The following is a 12691-nucleotide window of genomic DNA, read 5'->3' as shown; positions in this document are numbered from 1 at the left end:
TTCTGTTATAATCTTAAACAAACCGAATTAAAGGAGTTGCCGGTGAATAATGTAGCTAAAATCATCCAAAAACCGAATATAGGGAGGTATCGATAAATGGGGGCTATATGAAGACCTGGACCTGCATAGACAATTTTTTGTCATATGCTGTAATACCCATTAGGAACTTCAAGTACGAAATTTAAAAAAAAATAGGTAAATATTGTACCTAAACTCATCAAAAAACTTATAGAGGGTGGTATCGATATATGTGGGATATATGAAGACCTAGACCTGCATATACATTTTTCTGGCACAGGCTGTAGTACCGAATACGAACTTTCATTACGAAAATTTAAACAATTCCGTTGAATAATGTCGCTATAATCATCGAAATACCGAATATAGGGAGATGCATTTATATGGGGGCTATACCTGAACGTGAACGTATATAGCCCACTTTCAATACAAAAAGTCCTGCAGAAAAAACACACATCTGAGCAATATTTTATCAACCTACTGCAATTCGTTCGGAAGCTAGAGTGATTTCCACAGACATCGCTAAATCGACTTAGAATTTTGTGCTGATTAAGAATATATATAATTCGTGGGTTCTAAAATTTATATTTCGAGGTGTTTCAAATGGAATGGTATTATATATATACCCCCATACTATGGTGAAGGGTATAAAAAACCCTTCACCTACATGGGGAGGTCTCCCAAACAAAATTTCAAAGGTCTGGCTCTTACAGGTTGCTTAATAATAGTGCAGCGGCTTTTATATGTACTTTTAGTTATCTTTTAGCATTACGTCGACAACTTCCCCTTTTTAAATTTTGGCCTCATTTCGTGGCATTTAGCTATATTATTTTTTTAGTATGGATTTTTAAAGAACCCGCCTTATCGACCTCTTATCTACAATGCATTCCATTCATGTGTTCATGATAATTTCCCATCTCAGCATATTTTTTTTTCAAATACCGTTTATTTCATTAATAAAATTGTTATTTATTGAAAATAAATATTTAAAAAATTTAATAAAAAAATATAAATTCAATAGAATCGCATGCCCTGCCAACCTGGAGGCAATGAGCCAAAACCAGTTGTCTATTAGATTCTTTTGATGCCACCACAAGAAAATATTTCATTTATTTACTTAATTTACCTCCCAGTAAAGCAAATTACATACACATAACGCTCGCACACACACACTCACACGCGCGTACTAACACATACTGACACATCTAAAATATAAAATATTTTAGGCATTTTGTTCACGTTTTTTTTTTTTTTTGTTTTTCGTTGCTTCACATGGCTCTATGCTTCCCCTACATTTTGTTATCATAATGTCGTGCGTTTAATTTTTTTGTTGCCCCCCCTCTTCCTCTTCTTCTGGTAATATTTCATACTTGGATATATCTCTTCCTTTTAATAACCATCATAAATTTTGCAGCATATTTAAGAATTTCATCATGTAAAGATAACAAAAAACACACAGAGAGGGGGAGAGGGAGAGAGCGAAAGTCCCGCATATGATATTCCTGTGTGGTAGTAACATTATGTACCTAGTTGCCCTTGTCCTTGTCTTTAGTGTTGGTACTTAGCACTGAATATATTTTAAATGCCTCCAGGTCTCCAGAGACAAAGGGGATTTTCTTTGAAAAAAAAAAAAAATTAAAAAAAAAAAATAAAAGACGCAAATAAATTCCTTACTGCCAAGAAATAGCAACATAAATCTAAAATTGAAGAAAGATGAGTTCATTTATTTGTGAAATACGTTTTTTAAAGTTCAAAATAAAACAAAAAAACCTTAATTGAATAGAACAACCCCCCAGAGGAATTTGGCTAAAATACCAAAATGTTTAAAAATACATTAAATGGATGTGGATACCGAACCGTGGGCTAAATGACATGATGTGGGTAATGAAATTCTTGTCTTCTATTAATGTCAATTTTCATTGACATTTACACACACATATCATCAACACCTTTTTTTTTTGGGGGAATTTGAGAGCGAGAATGATTGTGATTGAAATAAAATTAAACCCAATGGATTTGTAGATGTTTTTTTGCTCTTTATTTTTTCATTAAAATGTATTCAATATTAATTTGTTTTTTGTTTTTACATGCATGTCTAGACATTGTGTATTTTTTTTTTTTTTTGGAATTCCGTGTATTTGTTATAAATAAAAAGGTAGGTAGCTGCCGTTACAAGACTTCTTAAGTAACACTTATTAATTATCACGAACATTCCATCTGACTTCACATACGTGACCGAACATTCAATTTTCTTTGTGTTAAGAATTTTTTTGTAATTTGATATAGCCAAATTGCCATGGAGTGTATTAAATGTGAATATTTATTTTATTTATTTATTTTTTTTTTTTTTGCCTAGGGTTCAATAGTCTCCACTTTAAAAACCTATAAATTCTTTTTAAAAAGTCAAGTTCCTTAAAAGTAATATATGTAAAAAAATATATATATTCCACTTTTGTGTCGTAAAATAAAACATCTAAAAAAGCTGTAAGTTCGGCCAGACCATGGTTAGAACGAACTTAGCAATTCTCAAAAACAATAAAATCCGTTAAAAATTCTGTTAAAATCTTGAAAATACCGAATGTAGCTGTTACATTAGGGTCTATACGACGACATGGACCTGCATACGTAACTTTTGTCATAAGCCATTGTAATATTCAAATGCGAAACTAAAAATAATGGTGAATAATGTAGCTACAATCAACAATGAACCGAATATCCGAAGGTACCGTTATGTATAGCTATACGAAGACGTGGACCTGCACAGACAATTTTCCGTCTTAGGCTGTAGTATCCATTACGAACTTCAAATACCAAATTTGAAACAATTCAGATAATTATTGTCGCAAAAATCATCAATATACCGAATATCGGGAGGTACCGCTCTATGGGGGCTATACCAAAACGTGGACCTACGTGGCACATTTTTAATACTAAAAGTCCCGTAGACATAATATACATTTGAGTAAAATTTTATCAATCTACTTCAATTCGTTCGGATGCTAGAGAGATTTTCATGGACGGACATCGCCAAATTGATATAGAATTTTATGCGGATTTTTTGTGGGATCTAAATTTATATTTCGTGGTGTTACAAACGGAATGACGAACTTAATATACCCTCCATACTATGGAGGGGGGTATAAAAATAAATGAAGAAATAATTAAAATAAAATAAAAAGAAAATTCATTAAAAATTCCGTTCAAATCTCAAAATGCCTAATATAGGGTGTTATCATAATACTGGGGTCTATTCGAAGATGTGGAACTGCATATTTTTTTTTTTTTTTGTCGTAGGCCATTACAATATTCAAACACGAAACCTGACATCAAATACCTGATATAGTGAGATACCGATATTTAGGAACTATACGAAGACCTGGACGGGGGTAGGCAATTTTTTGTCAAAGACTGTGGTACTCATTAGGAACTACAAATATGAAATTTTGAACAATTCTGGTAAACAATGTCATTAAAATCATGAAAGTACAGAATATAGAGAGGTACAGTTATATGGGGGTCATAATTAAACGTGGACCTATTTCCAATACCAAAAGTCTGTAGACAAAACACATATTTGAGTAAAATTTGATCAACCTACTTCAATTCGTTCAGAGATTTCCACAGACAGACAGACGGACGGTCTCGGACGTTAACTCGACATAGAATTTTATGCTAAATATAAATGTATATTTCGAGGTGTAGCAAACGGAGTAACAAACTTAATATACCCTCCTTACTATGGTGGAGGGTATAAAAAAGAACAGGAACACAAAAACTTTGATAGAGCTGGCTCGACCGTGTGATTTATTACAAGAATATAATGTTCTAGAAAGTGCCAGCTACTTTCACAGCTTCAAAACACGCAATTTATTCAGTTTGACAAAATTTTTTAAGCAAAACTCCCTATATCCTACTAAATTTTCAGAATTTCAAATATTTTTTATGTTTTTCCATTTTCGGAAAAAGTAAGAAAATGCTTAGCTTTTACACCAAACTTTTTCATCCAAAATATCAAAATCTTTCATCTTGAATATTACCATATAGGGAGTATTGGTAAAACCATTACAAAATGGAACCACATACATATTTTTTTGGCCAAAACTATTTTGACGTCTCCATACATGTACCCCAGAAACCAAAAGTGTCCTCAATATCAAAGTTCAGGATTTAAGCTATATTCCATCAAAATACCAAATTTAGTAACATTTAATACAAGCTCTAACGTTCTTACACTAATAGCGCGAATTTCTAAAAACCCTTTGGTACATCTATCATTCACTCCATCAGTGACACTCATTCCAAATTTAAGAGTTCTATCTCCACTGCTTCCTTAAATACAAAGGGTTCTATTTTTAGTTAATTTTAATACTTTTCGAATAGTTCAAGTACGAATTTCGAAAAACCCAACCTTATCTGACCCCCTTGGCCCAAGAGTGACCCTCACTCACAATTTCAAAAATTCTAGCTTCTGCCATTTCGTGTGGACGTTGATGTATCATTAAGTCAGACACTCAATTACTTTACTGCTATACATCCGATATCTTGGCTATCAGTATCATGGTAACTGAAAAAAGTGCCTTTTGTACGAGCGTGTGATTTCGGGCAAAAAAAAAATGAAATTTTGTTTTTTTTTTAAACAAAAAAAAAAAAAATCTGCGGTTCATTCACTCTCCAAATACTATCCGATAACTATATAAATTTGTAGACTTCTGCCCTGCGGTTGACACTTTCCCCACACGATGATTAATCTATAATTGTGACCTGCAAAGCAACTATAAAATCATACAATTTTTTTTGTTTTGTTCCATTTCAACTCCTAAATATTTTGCTATCATCTCCAAAAATAGGCTCATATTTTCACCTTAACTCTATGCAAAATAAAACAAGCCTGGCCGAACTTTGAATACCCTCCACCATTGGGACGAATTAGAAAATGTTCAAAAGAATGAAATCCATTAAAAATTCTTTTAAAATCTTTAAAATATCTAATATAGGAAGGTGCCGATATATGGGGGGATATACGATATTGTGGACCTATAAAGACATATCTATGTCTGCCTGTAAAGTACTCACAAGGAACTCCTTGTGTGGATTTTGAGATAATTCCATTGGAAAAAGTGGCTAAAATCATAAAAATACCGAATATAGGGGAGTACCGTTATATACGATATTGTGGACCTATATAGACAATTCCGTTTCAGGGGTAAAGTGCTCACAAAGAACTCCGTGTGTGGATTTTCAGACAATTCCATTGAAAAATGTGGCTAACATCATCAAAATACCGAATATCGGGGGGTACAGCTATATGGGGGATATACGACATCGTGAACCTATATAAACAATTCTTTTTGAGGGGGTAAAATGCTCACAAGGGACTCCTTTTGTGGAATTTCAGACAATTCCATTGAAAAATGTGGCTAAAATCATCAAAATACCGAATACCGTGGAGGTACCGTTATATGGGGTCTATACGATATCGTGGACCGATATAGCCCATCTTCGAACTTGACTTGCCTGCAGATAAAAGAGAGATCTGTGCTTTTTAGCTTCCTATCTTAATTCGTTTAGACTGTAGCGTGATTACAACAGACGGACGGACGGACAAAGCTAAATCGTCTTAGAATTTTACGCTGATCAAGAATATATATATTTTGTTGGGTCTAAAATGATTATTTCGATGAATTACAAACAGAATGACGAACTTAATATACCCTCCATACTTTTTTGGTGAAGGGTATAAAAATATGGCTAGATCGACTCAGATCGGCAACATAGGAAGATCCATATGTAACATCGTGGGTCTAGGATCCTTTTTCGCGATGTTACAAACGTTTTGGTCCAATTGCATTTAAACATACATATAATGTTGTACGGAATACAAATTTGTAGAAAATTCCAAATTGTAGCTCTATTAAGGGTTTAAAATATTTATTAAAAATATTCTAGACAATAACTCTAATAATGGGCTTCCAGGAGGTACTTTCCCCATTGGAACAAATACCAGAAAAACACATGCATGATCTAATAACCTCCACAATACATTGTATGGAGGATATATTAAATTCGTCATTCCGTTTGTAACTCATCGAAATAATAATTTTAGACCCTACAAAGTAGGTATATTCTTTATCAGCGTAAAATTCTAAGACGATTTTGCCATGTCCGTCCATATGTTGAAATCACGCCAGAGTAAAAACGAATAAAGTTAGGAAACTAAAATTTTGCACAGATCAGTCTTTTGTCTGCAGGCAGGTCAAGTTCGGCGGTGGGATATATCGGTCCACGATATCGTATAGCCTCCATAACAATGGTACCTAGAGATATTCGATATTTTGATGATTTTAGCTACATTTTTCAATGAAAATGAACACCACAAGGAGTCCCTTCTGTGTACTATACCCCCCTCAAGAGAATTGTCCATATAGGTTCATGATATCGCATAGCCCCCATACAACGTTAACCCCCATTATTCTCAGGATTTGTTCAAGTTTCGTATTTGAATATTTGTAATGGCTTATGACAAAAGTAGCCTATGCAGGTCCACGTCTTCATATAGACCTAATATAACTGATATGTTCGGTATTTTTTAAGATTGTAAAAGAATTCTTCCAAATTTTCAAATTTGTTCCATTTGGTGGAGGGTATTCAAAGTTCGGTCCGGCCGAACATAGTGCCTTTTAACATGTTTAATTTCCGTTTCCTTTCTAAAATCGATGACCAATATATTTCCATTGTTCTCCACTTTTTGTTTCTATGCCCTTTGTTCTAATATATCCTCCAATTAAATTCATAATTCAAAAGCAAACAACAACAAAGCCCACACACAGAAAAATACCCACACAAAATTTGGAATACATAAATAAATAGAACAAACAAAATAACCAATTACCGTTATGGGATTTTATAATATGAAATATTTGCTGCCGCTGCTCCGCCATGGCTCTTCTTTTGGGGTTTCAGATAATACCGATTTGAAAAGCCTGCCTACATATGAACCTATGTATGTATGTACGTTGTTAAAATCGAACCTCAACTTAAACGATAATAACCCCAACATAAATTGAGGTTACCTGTTTAAGAGTATTTAATATTAAAACAAATACTACAGCAGCAACGACAACTACAACAACACCGGCCAGCCAGCATTCACAAAATAAATAAATTGCTTCCATAAATTTAAAAATGGTTTTCCAATACCGTCGAGTATTGTTTTTATGCCCTAAATAACTTAACCACGGAAGCGCCGACGGATTTTTGCGGTATTGGTGGAATAAAAATACATTAAAAAGGTTTCATTTCCTATGCATGTGTATGGGTGTGTGTGTGTTAGAGTGTGTGTGTGGGGAGTTATACAATTGAGGGATTTTTCACGCTTTGACAGTAGTATTTCACGACCAAAGTATATGGATTTCATTTCAAGAGGTGTTTGGTTTTTGTGGTTGCCTTTAAATCACACAGAATGAAATAAATAATTAAAAATTATTTAATATTAAAAAGTGTGACAGGCGTAAAGAATAAGAGGGGGAGGAGGACATTTTTTAAATCCAAGCAACGAAAATAAATTAAATCATGGTGAACAATTGTTGATTTTCACCAATCTCTCATGGGGGAGAAGTGAGAGAGTATTGCTTGTCACTCATCTGGATTATTGGTGAAATATTTGTAGACTATTTTCATTTTTCCAATTTCTTAAGTGAATTTTCTCCCCCTCTCTCTCTCTCTCTCTCTCTCTCTCTCTCTCTCACACACACTCTTTTCTTAATGTGTGTTCGTGTGTGCGTTGTAGTGGCATTCATTTCGTGGCCATGTTATGTGCATGAAATCGAAACCGTTAAGTGGCTTTTTAAGGCGACTAATCGTAGATTTCTAAAGAAAATCCCTGTCAGTGGCATGACAGCAGAAATCTTTAACGCTTCAAGTCCACAAATAGTAATAATAATAATCCTCCTGCAAAACTGAGATAAATAAAATCACTTACTGGTAATATGTCTAGGGTCAGAGAGATGGGAGATGTATCAAATACATATGGTCATGATAAATATTTGGCTGATGTCAAACATCTGGTTGGCCAATACATGTAATTGACTGATTGAGTGGCCATTAGGACACTTAATATTCGCACAAAAGATGGCGGGGATACGCGCTTAGGTTTAAGTTCATAAATGGAGTTTGCAATGTAGAAGAAGGCCGAAAAAAAAGTAGTCTTAGACCGAAAAAAAAGATAAAAAAAGGAAAAATTAAACCAAGAAACAAATCATTCAAATAGGACTTTTTATAAAAGATCATATTGTGCCTCCTACAAGTTCTTCCTTATAGATCCTTTTTATGGAGTGAAAGATATGTAAGGTATGGATCTCCGATAAGTGGACTTTTTGGCTGACCAGTAGGACTCTCTCTCTCTCTCTTGGAAGACTATCCGTTTTAATCCTAAAATGCCCAGATGCCTTCTCATTGCAGTCTAAGAATTAATTTTCCTGGAAGATATTATCTTTTTTAAAAAAACATGCAAGGACCAGCAAGAATATTCCGAATATGTTTAAAGGCCAAGAACAAATATTTTTTCATTTGTGAATATGTTTTTAATATTTTTGCAAGAAACAACAATCGAGGATTTTCTACAATATGTTTTTGCACAAACTAAAAAATTACTGTTTCAAGGGCTATCAAGCAAATGTATTTTCGAAGTCTACCGGCGTGAAAATTTTCAAGGATTCCCAATTTTTATACCCTCTACCATAGTATGGAGGGTATATTAGGTTTGTCATTCCGTTTGTAGTACCTCGAAATATACATTTCAGACACCACAAAGTACAAGTATATATTCTTGATCAGCATAACATTTTATGTCGATTTAGCAATGTCCGTCCATCTGTCCGTCTGTGGAAATCACTCTAGCTTCCGAACGATATAAAGTAGGTTGATTAAATTTTACTCAAATGTGTATTATGTCTGCAGGACTTTTGGTATTGAAAATGGACTATGTAGGTCCACGTCTTCGTATAGCCCCCATATAACGGTTCCTCCCGATATGCGGTATTTTGACAATTTTAGCGGCATTAATTACCGGAATTGTTTCAAAATTGGTATTTGAAGTTTGTAATGAATATTACAGCCTATGACAGAAAATTGTCTGTGCAGGTACACGTCTTCGTGTAGCCCCCATATAACGGAACCCCCGAAATTCGGTATTTTGTTGATTTTAGCGACATTATTTACCGGAATTATTTCAAATTTTGTATTTGAAGTTCGTAATGGATACTACAGCCTATGCCAGAAAATTGTCTGTGCAGGTCCACGTTTTATAATCCCCGTGTTACCTCCGTATATTCGGTGTTTTGTTGATTTTAGCTACATTATAAACAGATTTTTTAATGTTTCGCATTTTGTAATAGCTTGTGACAAAAGTAGCTTATGCAGGTCCACGTCGTCATGTAGACCCTAATATAGGGCTACATTCGGTATTTTTAAGATTTTAACAGAATTTTTAACAGATTTTTTTTAATTGACAAATTTGTACCAAATGGTGGAGGGTAATCAAAGTTCGGCCCGGCCGAACTTACTCCTTTTTACTTGTTTTTATCAAATTTTTAAAAATGGGTAGTGTTTTGTATACTTTGTATTCCAACCATCGAATATTAGTTAGCCCTTGGAAGACACATTTAATTTCTCTTATTGGAGGCCGAATTGAATTATAAGTGTCCAATATATACATATAAAGGACCAATTTTTGTATAAAGCACCAAGACTAAAAGATCTTCTTATAAAACCTAACCTGGGGCTAACCTAGAGAAGATCAATAGATCTTCGTATTGGAGAGCTCCTTTTATAGAAGTTTACTTCATCTCCTTAAAGTAGAACACTATCTACTTTTATATATAAGCAATCAATATTTTTATGGAATAGAAGTTTTTTCCTTTTAAAGAAATTATTATAGACAACAAGTCCACTTTCGTGCAGGGGAACAAAACACCTTCTTTAGGCTAGCCCACTTATCCTTCTTCCGTAGACAGTGCTCTTGAAAAGGATTTAAATGTTGTCTTAGAACAAAAAAACGAAAGAAGCGCAAACGGGACCTTCTTAACTAAAGCAAGAACCAGTGAGCAAAGAATAAAGTTGTGCGGGACCGACCATGACAGACACTGTAATTTATTGTAATGTCCCCTTAAGTCCAAATCCATTTTTTATTACTATTCATAACGATGCCACCCATATGCAGGAGGTACTAGAGAAAGTGGTCGAATAAATTCCACCTTCACATCTTCATAGAATTACTTTCTGAGTCGAGTTATGCATGTCAGTCCGCATGTCCATGTATTTTTGTGAACAAAATGCAGGTTGCATTTTTTATGCAATTGAGCTGAAATTCTCCAAACAATATTCGTTTGGCCCAAAGACACATTCCATTCAAATTGGTGATAATCAGATTTAGATGTAGCTCCCATATATCATCAACTGATTTCGGGTTAATTGTGCACCAAATAACCAATATAAGTCCAAAAGACCTGAATTTTTGTATAACCCAACGAATTCAGTTTAGAAGCAAGTGCATCAAATTTGGAGAAAATTTTTTCAGATCTAGTTATAGCTCTTAGGGTTAGAATAGAAGCCTATTGCTTTTGGAGATAATCGCATAATATTTAGGGGTTAAAATGGACCAAAAACTGAAAAATTTCCTGATTTTGCAGTTGCTCTACATGTGATTGTTATAGACCAATCGACGTGGAAGTTAGCATGGGGCCAGAGCTAAGGGCTGGACAGAAGGATTCCAATTTGTATGGTCATCGAGTAATATTTAGTGGGTGAAATAGACCATAACCATGAAAAATGTACGCAATATATTTAGCGGTTGAAATGGACCAACAACTAAAAATGTTCCTGAGCCGTTACAAAGGCCGTTACAAAGGTCACAAATAGATACCAAAGGACACGAAATCTCGCATGAAGTTGGAAAATATTTAGGGGTTCAATTGAACCAAAAACAGAAAAAATGTCCTGATCACAAAATTGAAGCCAATCGACACGCCTGAGAAGTTAGTTATGGACAGGGAAGAATTCTAGGAGTTTGGATGATAATTGAATTATATTTAGCTGTAAAATGGACCACAACAACTAACAGCACGACGAAGTGGGAAAATATTGGGCAAATGTCCCTGGTCAAAGTGATAAGGGTAATGTCTGGGCAGTGCTCCATGACATAATTTCTAAAGCAAAATATTCCAAAATGGATTTGGACATAAAGGGGCTTCTAACGTATTGTAGTGTTGTTGGGGATCACATGGTCGGCCCCGTGCGACTATAGCCTTTGCTTACTTGTTTTCTCATAAAAATTAATGTATTGTTATTTGGAATATCAAAAAACTAACTATGATTCTTTTGTAGCAGATCAAGAGGTCCTCTTTATAGGGCCAAACAAGGCAAAATACCAAAAGTTTAGTTATAAGAGACCAATATGTCCGTTTATAGAAGACAACGACCTTTTCTAATTGTAATCCAATTGATCTTCCTACAGAGGATAATTAGGCCATCCATGGAAGCTTCATTTCCACCTTTTTCATATAAAATTGCTTTTCTCATAGACGATCAAGGTACTTAGAGGGCTCAAAAATGTAATAGATATTTTCAAAGTCTATTCATAAAAATCCATATCGCTTCTCATAGAAATCTAAAAAGGTATTCTTGAACTAAACGTTAAAGTTAAACTATGGTTTAAATTATTGTGTAGGTTATGGTATAATATTCTTTCCTATGTCGTTCTTAATGTACAAAAATTTAGGATTTCACCTTAATCTAATATTTTTTTCTTCTATAATAAAGAATAACATTTTCTAACTTGTTTTTTGCACAAAACCTCATTTTCTCACACTCTTGGCGAGCTGAAAGCGTGATTTCATTTCATTCATATTTTTTTTTCTATGCATGCGAGTGTGTATGTGTTTGGGTGTCAACTTAAATACGCCGGAAACATAAATATGAACAACGTGTTTCTTGAAGTTTTCGCAAACATTTCCGTTTCCCTGCAGTATTACCACTACATTGCCACTGGCAGTCAACACTTATATAAATTTCCCTCGAGTAAAGGTTGAGGAGGATATGCGATTTTTTCTCTTGTCGGTTGGTCGGTTGTTCGTTCGTTAGTTGTTTGCCTGGTTGTTTGTTTGGTTGTGTTCTTACGTTTCTCTGCTTAACATATGAACTTTATATTTCTTTGCAAGTGTGTGCATGCGTGTATGTGTGTGTTGGTGTGTGTTTGTACTAAATCACATACAACCCAGAGCACACAAAGCATAGCCCCCCAAATGAAATTTGTACCTTCATTCAGCTGGGTTTTGTGTGAACGATGTTGTAATTTGTGAAACTAGAATTCGCTTAGAAACGCCAACGAACTACCGTGTAGAAATCTCGATGATTTCTATAGATTTACCTTCCATAACATGGGTGTGACGATGTTACCATAAGCTATTCACACACACACTCATACACATCTTATACCGGGACTATTTGTTAAAGTACATCGAAGGAATTTGTTAGAGACACACATTGCAGCGTTGTTGTTCTATGCGATTAATCTGCTCGGCATGAGTTTAATAAGAGGCTTAGTCAAATTGACAAACATCTTACAGTGGCTTAAACTTTTTTTTAAATGTTATTGGATTTTTTGTTTGTTTGTGTAAAA

Source organism: Musca domestica, unplaced genomic scaffold (genome assembly GCF_030504385.1).
Source record: "Musca domestica strain aabys unplaced genomic scaffold, Musca_domestica.polishedcontigs.V.1.1 12, whole genome shotgun sequence".
NCBI classification, from domain to species: Eukaryota; Metazoa; Arthropoda; class Insecta; order Diptera; family Muscidae; genus Musca; species Musca domestica.
The sequence above is the reverse complement of the archived record's forward strand: the minus strand, read 5'-3'. Positions refer to the sequence as shown.